This window comes from Mirounga angustirostris, unplaced genomic scaffold, assembly GCF_029215605.1.
Source record: "Mirounga angustirostris isolate CCGP_5_RB_7025 unplaced genomic scaffold, mMirAng1.0.hap1 SCAF_1, whole genome shotgun sequence".
NCBI lineage: Eukaryota > Metazoa > Chordata > Mammalia > Carnivora > Phocidae > Mirounga > Mirounga angustirostris.
Window position 1 is genome coordinate 10334366 of NW_026991709.1, and position 14609 is coordinate 10348974.

The 14609-nt window shown below is 43.8% G+C and overlaps 1 long non-coding RNA gene across 1 annotated transcript in view; it reads left to right on the plus strand.

Moving 5' to 3' along the window:
- LOC135362076 (uncharacterized) overlaps nucleotides 1-14609 on the plus strand; it is a 41263-nt gene that overhangs the window by 18860 nt on the left and 7794 nt on the right. The window contains exon 4 of the long non-coding RNA XR_010406401.1: nucleotides 12690-12898. This is a non-coding gene — a long non-coding RNA (uncharacterized LOC135362076). The remainder of the gene's footprint in view (nucleotides 1-12689; nucleotides 12899-14609) is intronic.

The window sequence follows — 14609 nt, forward strand, 5'->3', positions numbered from 1 at the left end:
AACATGGAGCAGGTTGGTTTCAGGATTCACGGTGTGACCGCCAGGCCAGATGACTCAGTGACTGGGCCTCAGCAGGCTGCTCAGCCTTGCTCAGCTTCACCATCCCTGTTGGAATGTGGGGGCAGCACCCCATTTGGGAGATTGGTTTTCGGATTAGACATTGCGTGTGAAGGTGGGTGGTGTCTGTTCTGGCACCCACAGGCCTCCTTTGCTCTTCAGACTTGGAATCACTTTGGCAGAACCCAGTGGGACTGTTGTTGGCTCTTGGGAGCGAGAAGGCTGGGGGCCCATTGGGGCTGAGGGAAAGAGGAATACCAAGTCCCTAGGAGAGGCACTGACATGGTGAGTCTCAGAAAACCTTTACTGAAGAACGGGGAGAGCACCTGTTCCTGGACACATCAGGTCATGGATGGGAGCTTTCTCTGAAGGGATCTCACATGTATATCAAACACTTGGTGACTTAGAACCAGCAGACGTACCATTATCTGTATATTGAGCTTCTGGAGAGGAAGTCAGGGCTCTCCTGCACTGTACAAGATTGGAGTAAGGGTCTCTATTCAACCAGAAGCAGAGATCATGCTGTTTTACATTTTTACAGATTTGCAATGACCATTAGAAAAACGAACAGACTCCAGAAAATGTTAAGTGATGCTGCTTTGGGGAGATTTTCATTTTCACTGGTGCATTGTTGACATCAGAAAGTCCCGAGTCTGGCTTCTGCTTTCACATGGGGTTTAGAAAGATGGAAGGGGTCCTCATTTCCCAGAGGCCTATGGGGGTGGAGGGCAGCCTGGGAGCTCTGCTACCAGACACTTCCCACTCTTGTTGAGTTTATAGTTTTAGTCTGCCTTATTTGATAAGGTCATCAGTTCTCTGGTCCTTGGGACTGGAGAGAGGCATCCTAGTGCTGGGGTCAAGTTAGGGGGTAGAAGATTGATGGGCTTGAGTCCCAGGCATGGGTATTCTGCTTTTCACATATACATGTTCACCCCATTCTTGACACCAAAACTGGGACTAATGTTTAAATCATGAAGACCTTGCTTTAAAACCAATAGGAAAAGGGCGCCTGGGTGGCTCAGTTGGTTAAGCGACTGCCTTCGGCTCAGGTCATGATCCTGGAGTCCCGGGATCGAGTCCCGCATGGGGCTCCCTGCTCGGCAGGGAGTCTGCTTCTCCCTCTGACCCTCCTCCCTCTCACGTTCTCTGTCTCTCATTCTCTCTGTCTCAAATAAATAAATAAAATCTTTAAAAAAAAAAAAACAATAGGAAAAGTACCTTTTTCCTTCACATTTAATATTCTACACACGTGGAAGGAAATTAGAGAAAGAATTCCTTGTTAGTTTTGTTATTAGTTGAATAGAAACAAAACTATGATATGTCATGTTGGATCTTATACAATGTTGCCATAATTTACATAACACTCAATTTTCCATGTAGCTGACCAATTTCATGAGATAATGAGCTATTTTATCACTTGTATGAAAGACAAAGTAATGCTTTAATATAACAGAGCTCAAGCTAGCCAGGTTTCATCCCCAGCTTTTCTTGAATTTCCAAAGGAAGGACAGTAGCTATGTCAACCTGGACCCCCATTCCATGATAAGATACTTCTGTTTTGAATGTGTTGGGACCTCAGTCTTTTCCATATGGCCTGGGTCGCATCTTTTTCCTGTATCCTTGGAAAAGCTCACTCTCCAGGTGGTCAAATATGGGAAATTTTATTTCCCTTTTGGCACATAAGCCCCTAAATTCAGAGGTAATAAAGGCACTATTAAAGAGAATTGAATGAATTTTGGTGTGAATTTGGTGTGCATTTCTAAATGGACACATAGTATGCATTTCCAGCTCAGTATAGGATAGCAGTTAGGTGGTGAGCATGTGGGTGTGAAGACAAATGGCTCTTGTTATGGATTGAATTGTGTCCCCACAGCATTGAAGTCTTAGCCCTCAGTGCCTATGAACATGACCTTATTTGGCAGTGGGGCCCTTGCAGATGATCAAGTTAAGATGAGGTCATTAGGGTGGGTTCTGATCCACTGTGACTGGTGTCATTATAAAAAAGGAGGATATGTGGACACAGAGACAGAAAACATGGCAGGAAGATGATGTAAAAACACAAGGAGAAAAGCATCTATGAGCCAAGAAGCATCAGAGACCACTGGAACCTGGGAGAGAGTCCTGGAACAGTTTCTTCCCTGCATCCCTCAAAAGGACCCCATCCCGCTGATGCCCCGATCCCAGACCTCCAGCCTCCAGGACTGTGAGACAATACATTTCTTTTGGTTCAGTTGTCTAGTTTGGGGTACTTGTCACAACAGCCCCAGGGAACTAAAACAGCCATTTAACACCCAGTTCAGCCATTTGGGTAATTCTTGGTAAGGTTTCACTTCTGCCAATGGGGTCACTTCTCTCTTGTCTCATCAGCTGCTCTAGGGGAATAGGGCCATACTGCACTGCTGAGTTACTCTTAAGCCCAAATAGGAAGAAATCTGTTAGGAAGTTCTTATAAAGGTGACTCTCGATCAGGTTGCTTGGGCAAATGTTGGTAGAGACTGGTTAATCAAGTTCTGATTTCTTTCTTCCCTTCTGACACTTTGTTCTTTACAGACTATACTTTGCCCTACATGCTTCATTATGGAAATCAGCGGTGCTCCCAAGGCCCCACAAACACATATCATTTTGACCTTACTATTTCTATTTTTTCCATAGTATTCTACATCCACAAAAATTTTTTACCTTGTGGTCTTCTTACAAAAGTACAATGTACTGTGTTTAATTATGCTCTGTCCAGACAGGTTTCTCTTTCAAAATAATTTCCCTGAAGCTTATGGAAAAGTCTGCTTTGTTGTGAGCGGGTGGGGGCAGACCAGCAATGCCCCCATGAAAGACTTTCCAAGCCTGGGTTTCCCAGTCGATACGTGTGCTTGGGGATCGCAGGGGAAATCACCCAGCTTCTTTGGTGGTTTGCTGAAGCCCTAGGTATTTTCCAGGAGAGCCAATCAAACACCCAAAAGCAAGAAGGAACAAGGGGAGGAGAAAAGAGGGAAGGAAGGAGGGAGAAAGGAAGAGAAAAAGAAGAGAACGTTTGAAAGGGAGAAGGGGAGAAAGAGAAAAATTGAAAAAGAAACTGATAGCAAGAGTGGAACTCCAGAGGCCACTCGGCAGGTTTTGTGTGTCCGTCGGGGGCCGTGATATCTATCTGAGACCACACCAAGCACATTCTCTGTACCGAGAGGCTACGATTATACACCTCTGTGGATATGCCAGTTTTAAAAGTGCGATGAGACTGAGAGTGATACCGCATTAAACACATCTCCTATTGATTCCTTCTAACCTTGCAAAACTGAGCTGTGCGCGTTAAGTACCTTTTACTGCAGCCTGGCTGATGGGACCACAGATGCTGGCTGTGGGGCTGAATTTCCTCGGAGGTCAGCAAACGGGGCAAGTGGGAGGTGACCCAGGGAGCAGCTTCTGGCTGAGGGACTGCTTACCCTCCCTGCCCTCAACTACAGCTCGAGCACACGTGTCTGGACAAGTCTGCATCACGGAGACATTAAATCAAGCCAGACTACCTCGCTACCCATGGTCAGACCAGCCACGTGAATGCGTGGGGCTCAGTGAAAACAGGGAGTCCAAACAGAACAACGTGATTTGTGGTTTGTCAGGCTGACCTGTCTCAACACTTGTTTTCTCTAAGTTAAGGTTTCGTTTCAAATAAAAAATGAAAATCACAGTCATTTCATCTACTCTTCTCAAGTATGTCTGCTTTAACAACTTTGTCCTTAGGATTCTTAAGGACTGTGTCTGATGCCGGACACAGAGTAAGATGGGGACAGAGACTCTTGCCATCTCTGAGAATAGCATCGATGTGTCCAAGGATCCCACCATCAGGGCAAGTGGAAAACAAGCAGCTGCTAGAGTCAGTCACCAGGCCTGAAACCCCATTTCCCATTTGCAAGACCTCAGGCTAGGGTTTGGGGGGATCTGCTTTTTCATCTGAAAAATGGGGTGATAAAACCTGGCATAAGAATTAGCAGTTAAAATGTCTAGTATATAGGGGTAACCTGGGTGGTTCAGTTGGTTAAGCATCCGACTCTTGTTTTTGGCTCAGGTCATGATCTCAGGGTCCCGAGATTGTGTCCCATGTCAGTCTCCACTCCATGCTGGGCATGGAGCCTGCTTGGGATTCTCTCTCTCTCTCTCTGCCCCTCCCTCCATACTCTCTATCTCTCTAAAAAATAAATAAATAAATAAAATTAAAAAATTAAAAATGTGTAGTATGTAATATGTCCTCATGAAAAGGTAGCTGTGATTTATTTTTTTTCTGCTACTATTCTTGCTAATATCACAATAATTTGAATTTTCACCTTCTGGTCTAGATGGTTCCCCCATTTGTGGAGAACCAGTGGCGGCCAGAATTCACCTCAGGGGAGGCAGGAGGAGGCTGCTGCCCACTCTGGGGCTTTTGGAGAGTGCTGGGAAGCTCCTAATACCTCCTGCCCATGCTCACTTCTCTGCGCCCCCGGAATCCTTCCTGCCATCCTTTAGGTCAGCACAGGATCCGCTGCTTTACTCCTGGTGAGGGGTCTAAGGAGGGGTCAATACCACTAGATTGTAAAGTGTGAGACTACATGGGGTGTGTCTGTCTTGTATGTTTCTCACCCAACATGTAGCATATGCACTGAATGGATGAATGAATGAATGGATGAATGAATGAATGCCAAGGTTATCTTCATCATCACTTTTCCTCCCAACATGCTCAGCCTAAGGCTTTGCACAAGAAGTGATCTGGAATGGCTTGCTGCATTTATTTAGGTTGAGTGGAGAATGTTTGCACCAGAATTCAAAGTAGAATTCATAAAAACTTGTTTCATGAAGAGTAGGTAAGTCAGATGGGGGTGGGGAAGAAAATCGAGAGAAGTCTATGACATCGGGGAGCTTTTGGATGCACACTTTGGGATTGGGATTTGGGCCGGCCATGAAAGAAAGTGGGATGAGGACACAGGGCCGGGGGGGGGGGGGGGAGGGGGAAGAGGAGGAGGTAGGGGAGGTGTCTCGCAGTCAAGGTGGTAGCTGCAGGCAACTTGGAATCTGCAGGAGGGTAGGAGTGGCTCAAACGGACAGTGCCCTCATGCGGGCGGGATGTGTGTGTGCACGCGTGGAAGTGTGTGGCGGTCACGCGGTATGTGTGGAAGAGGTGTGAAGCGTATGTGTTGCAGATGCACAGTGCAGGTGCGTGGTGTGTAGGTGAGTGCCGGTCTGCAAATGGGCAGAGGGAAGGGTTACATGGGTTAGAGATGCACCGCGTGGGTGTGGTCGTGTGTTTGCATGAGGGTGTGTGCACGTGAGGATGTGGTGTAGACAGGTAATGCTTGCATGCCTGATGTCAGTGTATCTTATGAATAGTGCAGGTGTTTCATATGATTCTGGTGAGTGTGCATGCGGTGCCTGTGTGGTGCGGGACTATGGCGTGCAGATGCGGTGCAGGTGTGTCTAGGTGCAGATGTGTGTAGATGTGTCCCGTTTACCACAGGCAGGGGTTGGAAACCTTGTGTACCAGATGCCACGGGCCAGTGGTGCTCAAGTGCGGCCCCTTCACTGGCAGCATCAGCATTGCCTGGGAACTTGCTAGAAACCAGAGGTTCTGGAGGTGGGCTTGCAACCTGGGGTATCACAAGCCCTCCAGGGGATTCCGATGCCCGCTCAAGTATGAGCACCACTGCCATATATCTGTGTCCCACTCGCTTCAAGCTTTCTCTTAATCATTGCACAGGGTATGTTTCTCCTCTTTTATCCTAGCAATGAGATCCTGGCAGTTACTCCCAACCTCAATCTAGAGGAAGGCTGGAAGTAGGGAGGCTGGAAATCGGGTGCTCTGTGCTAGTCGCAGGGTCGACTGTATCATCCTTTCTTTAAGATGGAACATCCATGCCAACTCGAGGGTTCCTTTGGTCCTGCAGAGCTGGCTTACTGCAACGTGGGCAACTGAGAGTGGGCATTAGAATAAGAGAGGCTTGGTAAAATCGTGGTCCTACCGCTACTAAACGTCAGAACTTGGGAAATTGATTTGTACCTCTGAGCCTCAGGTGCTTTCCCAGCAGAATGGGAAGACTAATCTTATCTTACAGAGTTGTTATGAAGATGAAATTAAATAGTATCTGTAAATCTCCCAGTGCACTGTTATTGGCCAGTTAAATGTGAATTTCTCTTTTGAGCACCTCTTTTGCTTGGCCAGAAACTTAATAACAAATGCACGTCTTCTAGCTTTCGGGACTAGATTGATGCCATTATTGTTATGGGTTTTGAATTCCTTGTCAGATGGTCATTTGACAGCTTCCCTGGGAGACAATTCAAAGAAAACTAGAAGTTCTCTGGCAAGCCCAGAGGCCCCAGCTTTGTGCAAGATTTAGCTAATAGTGTTCAATCCAAGTTCTGTATCTCCTATGACATGTTATTTTCCCCAGCAATGTAGAACCCACAGATACACAGAATAGTTAAATTATAAGCCCAGCCCTGCTCTGGCTGTGTGATTTGGGACAAGTCACTTAACCTCTCTGAGACCCTGTTTCTTCCTTTGAAAAACAGGTTCACAGTGATGATAAGGCATCCCGATAAATGGAAATCATCTACAAAATGCCCAGCCTGCAATAGGAGCTTGGCTAATTGTTTCTAATGTCTTGAATATTAAATAAATACTCCTTTTTCTTACTCCTCCCTTCTGCCCAACCTGGGCACCACGTCCCCCGAGTGTTAATGCCTTTAGAAATACTACCCAGTGTGGGAGTTTCTCAGGTTCTGCTGACTTGGTTTTGGCCTAATGTGGAAGCAGGTCTTCCCCCCAGCCTTTCCCGCCCTGGTGTCATACCTCCAGTGCAGCATCCTTTAGTCTCATGAATATCGATCAGAGCCCTGGAAGGCAACTGACAACCTCTTCCTCAATCCCCTGCTTTTGCAGCACCGGGAACTAAAACCCAGAAAGGCAAGTGACACCTGCTTAGCGGCGGGGCTGAGATAAGGACCATTCCATGGCTCTCGACTTTTTTGCTCTTCTACTGGGCCCCCTGGAAGTATAAAGAAAGAACATTCTATTGAGTTAAAGTAGCTGGATGGCCCTGCCTTGAGCAAGCCCCTGCTTCTCTCCTGGGGTTTGTAACCTTACCTATGCAGTGAAGATGATACTTGTCCATGGACAGTTGAGGTCCCAGCAAAATGAGTAACAGGCATAACTATTGTTGAGGTCCCAGCAAAATGAGTAACAGGCATAACTATTGTTGAGGTCCCAGCAAAATGAGTAACAGGCATAACTGTTGTAATTGTTGGTTCTGGAGTTCCATAAGCGAAACAGATTCTCCTCGGTCTACTTCTGTCTTTTCAGTTCTGCTACTTCTCCAGGATTTCCCAGTCACTTCTCAGATCCATATGCCTGAGAAGTTTCTATCGAAGACTTTAGCAATATTGGTTGAGGCTCAAATACCGATAGCTTTACTGTTGGCTCCTCAATAAAGACCTTTCTTAGCAGGTACCCTAGTTGGTTTGGAAGCTTGAAAGTATTCTCTGTTGTAGGGGTGTAGGGAAAGAGGCCTTCTTACTTATGGTTGGTAGAAATGCATAAAGGCACAGCCCCTATGGAGGGAATTCAGCAATATTCTGAGTCCATACCTTGTAGCTGAACAATCCCACTTCTAGGATAAGGAGAAGCTAGCAAAATATGAAAAAAATGAACACAAGAGCTTATTCATATGGCATTAATTACAGTGGACAAAGACTGGCAATAACCCAAATGTTCATCACAAGGGGTCTGGCTGAATACACCATGCTACATCCACATAATAGAGTACTTATTACATAGCTGCTGAAAGAGATAAAAGACTTTTACACTGATATGGGGAAATCTCTGGGATATATTGCTAAGTGCAAAAACCAAGGTGAGGATCAGAATGTATGAATGATAGCCTTTATCTAAGAAATGGGAGTATTTATTTAATATTTCATACATTAAAAATAGGACAAAAAGCAAAAGTTAATAAAAATGGGTAATTATGAGAGAAGTAGGAAACAGAGCGGAAGCAATAGGTTTAGAAGCTAGATTTTTAAAGATGCCCCCTGGGCGCCTGGGTGGCTCAGTTGGTTAAGCGACTGCCTTCGGCTCAGGTCATGATTCTGGAGTCCCGGGATCGAGTCCCACATCAGGCTCCCTGCTCAGCAGGGAGTCTGCTTCTCCCTCTGACCCTCCTCCCTCTCATGCTCTCTGTCTCTCATTGTCTCTCTCACAAATAAATAAAATCTTAAAAAAAAAATAAATTTTATAAAAAAAAAGATGCCCCCTGTTTTATACATTTAGAAACACAAAAAAAAACTTTTACAAAATTATAAAACAACAGGTAAAAGAAGCAATTCCTTCATTCAAAAAACAAAATCAAGTTAGATAAATCAGCCTGAGTATGATTTTATTTGGCTTCCTTTATTTGGCTGTAAAACTGCAGTGGGACATATCCTAAGGACAAAAAGAACAGCAAAGAAATCTGAAATTGCTTTGAGTAATTATATTGTTTGTAATATGTTGGTCGGGTTATTCTGAAACTTTTTATACATAAATTAGGATAAAGCATGTAACATTATATTAATGCTGTAAAGAACCAAGGTCATTGACATCAGAGAAAAAGAGACTCACATAGAAAAATCAAAGAAATTAAATAAAGACCTGTAACCCTAAGCTTGAATTGGAACTATCAGTGTGAACTCCTGATGTACTTCTCTTACAAATATTCTCTGACTTTGTCCACTGGAAAGGCTTAGAACCAATACCCGTTTTAGAAGCAAGGAGTTCCTTAGCACCCCTACCCCAGTCTCCAACTACATTTCCCACCAAAAGCAACCAGGGGGCCTCAGAAAAGTTGGCTGATTTCATGTCGGGGCAGGGAATGTTCAAGAAAAGCCTGTAACATGTTGTCACACTAGAAGCAAGGATGCTACCAAAGGCCACTGGTCTGTGACAAAAGGTTCAAAACACACAGGAGCCAAAATGCAAAGGCTCCTGCCAGCCAAAGATGGAACAGCCATATCCAAGGATGGATATAAAAAGAACAGTATCTGCAGTGTATTGAAACGTACAGGATCTGTTAAAATCCACGCATTCATAACAATATTTACAAAACTGTTGTGCTCCCTTTGTAAGATGCTAGGGAAGCAACTCATTATTCGGGAAACCCGCACATAAGGGAATAGAATCAAACATTTCACTTCCACTTCTGGATAGGGTTGTACCTTGGGATAATGAGATAGTCGGGGAAGTAAATTTCTTCTTTCTTAGTAGAATTCCAATTCATAAATAAAGAAATGGTAAGGAGTTAGTCTACCACCACTTTGCAGTCCTTAATGAAATAATGGATCAATGCACCTGAGTGTGGGATTGTGTTAATGTTAGTGTAAACTTTTCTCACGGGTGTTAGTTTTGTGATTGCAATCAGTAATTGTGAAATGAAAAGTTGTTGTCTTCTATTATGGAAATTACAGGGAGCAAGGGGAGGCGGTAGGTTTGGGGCTGGAACACTCACCCATTGCATCAACTCCTGCAACTCTCTGTGAAGTCACGCCAAGTCACGTGTGCGGACGTTCTAAGATGCACCCCTGGTTTCTGGGAATGCAGCAGTCATGGCGGTTGTCTGACTTTCCTTCCTCTGCTCCAGTGCTAATTCCCCAACTTTTCCTCAGATGGTTCAGAGCTGCACCCAGGCCATCGAGAAGGAAGCATTCCAGGGCTGACTGTGGTTTAAATAAAACCACTCTTACGAAATCTTAAAACAGATTAAATTAACGTGGGCATATTTTACAACCTCATGTCCCTCACCTGGTATCAGGAAATAGACAGGGTCTTCTTAATATTGTGAACAAACTGTTTTTTTTTTTTTTCCTGAAATACTCAATTCCTTTGATGGCACAATTGACCAAACTAAGACAGCACTGGGTTTTCTGTGTTGCTCCATGTACCTTTCCCCCTTCTCTGCCACTTTGCAAAAAAAAAAAAAAAAAAAAATCTACTCAATCATTTTAAGAGGGTGCAGTGCATCAGGAAGATGGGAGCTGACAGTGGCCCAGAACATCTGGCCCCAAGAATGTTATCCCCCACCCCCCTCCCCCTCCCCCAGGCTGTCACCGCCAGCTCAGCGACTCTGTGCTTGGGGCCCGGCTAGCTCCTTTCAGATGAATCAGTGCAAATCTGCTAGTATAATCATCTTGCTTTCTCTCAAAGCTTTGGAAACAAATTGGGTACATGGGTTTTCCCACCCATAGTCCTCAATAAGCATCCTTTTTCTGCTTATTTTTATTTTTCAGAGACTTCTAGGAGATTTAAAAGGTGGTTTCTTAAACTTGATCTGAATAGCAGCTGGGAAAAAAAAGATGAGTAGATGTTGGTTATGGGTATGGTAACCATTTCATTCTCTGCCAGACTTTGTTTCTGTTGTCGAAACAGAGAAAAGGGTGCCTGGGTGGCTCAGTTGGTTAAGCGACTGCCTTCGGCTCAGGTCATGATCCTGGAGTCCCGGGATCGAGTCCCGCATCGGGCTCCCTGCTCGGCAGGGAGTCTGCTTCTCCCTCTGCCCTCTTCCCTCTCGAGCTCTCTGTCTCTCATTCTCTCTCTCTCAAATAAATAAATAAAATCTTAAAAAAAAAAAAAAAGAAACAGAGAAGAAAATTAGCTGTCCACTTGTTTCAGTGATTTCAGAATGTTGCATGCGAACCGTCTGCATGGGTGAGCTTAGGTCTTTCAAGATTTTTTTTTCTTACAGTAAAATATCATTTCGTTCTGAAGATCATGGTCAGTTGATGGCATTAGCATTGTGCTACTTAATATAAAAATAAACATCAGAAGAAAGACTTTTTTGTGACTTCATATTCTTTTACATTTTTTCTCAATTTTATTTTATTGCCCTTTGAACACATGCTTGAATTCTTTCCTCTTCTATGAATGTTCTGTGCCTTGCACTGCAGTCATTGGCTTTGGCCATTTATCATCTGTCTTTCCGATTTGAGTGAAATCACTGGGTGTTACAGCTTTTGTTTGTTTTCATTTTGTTCTTAGCAGATAAAAGCTCAATTTGGAACTGCATGGTGCTGTTTATGCTTTATTAATTTGCTTTCTCGTAAATGTTATTAAGAATTGAGTTCTTTAGACTACTGGAAGATAGCTACTTGGATATTATCATCTTAGATCGTGCAAGGATAGGTAATGGGTAGAGTCTGCCTTCTTACAGATGTGTTCACACAATGGTATGCACTGTGGACAGATGTGTGAAAAAGTCTCACCAGTGGCTGCAATGATGTGCTCCACGGTGGAGACTGACTTGAGAGAATTCAGAACGATTAGGAAGGGAAGAATCCTGGAACCACTTGAGTGGCTGGGTGAAAGGTTTGTCTGCTGGGATGTGGGTAGAGGGAGCAGAGCACCACGGAACCAGGGTTCCCTAGGCCATGTCTGTCGCTTGTTGGGTACCCTACCCCCGACACGCTGCTTCACCTCTCTGGGCCTGTTTCCTCCAGAGTAAAATGGGACAATAATAACACCCACCTGATTGGGTTGTTAGACTATTCAATGAGTCAACAGTTAAGCCTCTGCCTATGCTTGGATCATAGTGTTATCTAAGTGTTGAATAAATTAAAATTAAATATTACATTTCAGAAATGGAATGCCTAGTCATACGAAGACCTTAATTGCTTTGTATTTAAGACATAAAACAAACAAGCAGAAGAATCACCTTCTTTCTTGGGAAAATTATAATCAAAACTGCCAGGTTGTTAGAATGTCAGGTTGAATAAATTTTATTATTATTATTTTTTTAAAGATTTATTTATTTATTTTGAGAGAGAGGGAGAGAGAGTGGGCGAGTGAGTGGGGGCAGGGGCAGAGGGAGAGAATCTTCAAGCAGACTCCCCACTGAGCGCAGAGCCCCATGTGGGGCTCGGTATTGCCACCCTGAGATCATGACCTGAGCGGAAACCAAGAGGAGGATGCTTAACCGACTGAGCCACCCAGGCACCCCAAGTTGAATAAATTTTATAAGCCATTTGGTTTCCTCATAGAGCAGCCCAGAGTAAGGACAAAGGTGGGGATGGGGAGCACTACTTGAGATATCCCTGATTCACTGCCCTCATCTTCAACAGAGGGAAGAGGGGTCAGTTAACACACTGGGGATGGGTGGGGCTACAAATTTAGCAGACAGCAACCCCCCCAGTACATCACAATCCTTTCATCTGACTGTGTGAAGCCTCCATGTCACAGGAAGTAGAACTGTTTCGATTTAGCACTGAACTGCCTGAGTTCTGGTAAAAGAAAATAGATCAGCTCTGGTCTCAGATGCTGTGAAAAATAAGATGAATTTCAGGCACAAGAGAAGAATGGAAGGAAAGAAATTTAAAAAAAGAGAAAGAATAACAGGAAGGAAGAAAGGAAGGAAGGAAGGAAAGAGAAAAACAAAGAAAAGGAGAAAAAAACCTCTACATGCAAATCACTAGGGAAAGGAAAAGTTATTTTTTGACTAGCGAGGTGCATCAGAGTCTATTAGAAAACCTGCCATTCAGAAGGGGTATTTCTCTCTTTAAATATTATTTTCCAGGAAGCAGATACAAAGGGGCATAACTACTGGCCACACTTGGCTTTTTGGGGTTGAGATATTTCTTCTTTTTATTTTCAGTTGATGTAAAGAGATGGCTCTGATAAGGAGGCAGAAGGAAAAACTGGAGACAATTCAGTGTGGACCTTGTTTCTGATAAGCAGGAGTTAAGTGTAAATGATGGTTCATCTTCTTGCACAACTTTGAGGCCACAGAACCATAAACTGTGAAAGTTCCCGGAAATGGAACCTGCACTCTCTAACCAGCAAGCAAACTATAAGCTATACCAGGTAAGGAAAAGATGGAACTCTTGGGGCCAACTTGATGGTCTTTTTTTTTTTTTTTTTTTTTCTTGCATAGCTTTATTTTTGGCTCAGTTTACAAATAAGCCAGATGGAAGCATTATGCATTTTTTTTAAATCTAGAGATTCTGCAAAAGCGTTACCAGATAAAATATAGGATGCCCAGTTACATTTGGATTTCTGATAAACAACAAAGAAGTGTTTAGTGTATGTCCAAATGTTACATGAGGCGTACTAAAAAATTATCCATTATTGGTCTGCCGTTTAAATTTAACTGAGCGCCCTGTTGCTAAATTTGGCAACCTTTTTCTGGAAAAGTGAAGTGGGATACTAATTATTCAGTCCTTTGGAGAGCACTTGCTCATTTAAAAAATTTTTTTTTTTTTAATTTGGGTATGGCTGACACACAACATCACCTTAGTTTCAGGTATATACCATAGTGAATCAAAAATTCCGTCCATTGTGCTTCACTCACCCCAAGTGTGGTTCCCACCACTTGTCACCATACAACACTATTTATAATATCACGGACTGTATTCCTTATCCTGTGCCTTTTATTCCCATGACTTACTCATTCCATAACTGGAAGCCCGTACCTCCCACTCCCCTTCAATCATTTTGCCCATCCCCCACTCCCTCTTCTCGGGCTGTTTTAATTTACTGTGCTCCCCCCCTCTTCCATTAAGCCTGTTTTTGTGATGTGATCACGCTGCAATAACTTCTTTTAGCCTGCTCACTATTCTTGCCTGGGCAGCACATCTGTTTAATGACACTGTTTCTCAAACATCGATGTAGCTACAAATCACTCAGGCATCTTGTTAAAATCCAAATTCTGTTTCAGCAGGTCGGGGGTGGGGCCCGAGACTGTGCATTTTAACAACTCCCATATGGGTGCTGCTGATCTTTGGACCGCACTTGGAGGAAAGTGTTTAGAACTGAGTTCCAATTTCAGCTAAACAGAAGTAAAACTATCATTAAGATTTTTTTAACACTTACTTCTTCCATTTTTGCAGATTCTTTATGCTATTTTTTTAAGCCAGAGAATGCTAAATGTTATGCATTTTGTTAATGGAAGAAAAATGTATTAGGTTGTGAGAAAGTTCTGGAAAAGCACATGTTCCAGGAATTGGTCATTAGACTGTCCATCCGTTCATATTTCTGGAAGAACCAGAAGCGTCATTAGAAAAATCACATGATTGTATTTGGTTAACAGGCCATCCTGGGAGCCAAGTCCCCAAATGTGGCTGTTACTAAGTATGAAAACCTGCTTGAAAGTGATGTTTTTTTATACCACTGAACTCCGTGAGGGAAGAGCATGTTGAAATGATTTCAACATCTGCATTTAAAGGCTCAAAAGTCCTTTTAAAATGAAAATACCAGATTAACAGCTGAAGATTTGGGTTGCCAGGTATTTTGAGCCTTAGAATGGCAAAACCCAAATTAAGGAGAGGCGGAGCTTGTCAATCAGGAGAGCACTTATGACTCTCACCAGCACTCACACCTCATTCCCATCCCTTGCCCGACAAGCCACGGGCTCCGTGCCCTCACTAGACGCAAGCAAGTCGGATTAAATCATCTCCATGCTGGGAGCTCCGTGTCTGCTCCTGACCCCACAACCACTGTGCAGGGAGTCAGGCAGCAAAAGATGTGTTGACAGGCTGTGTGTCTGATGGGGCTTCTGTGTCAGACACAGGGCAGA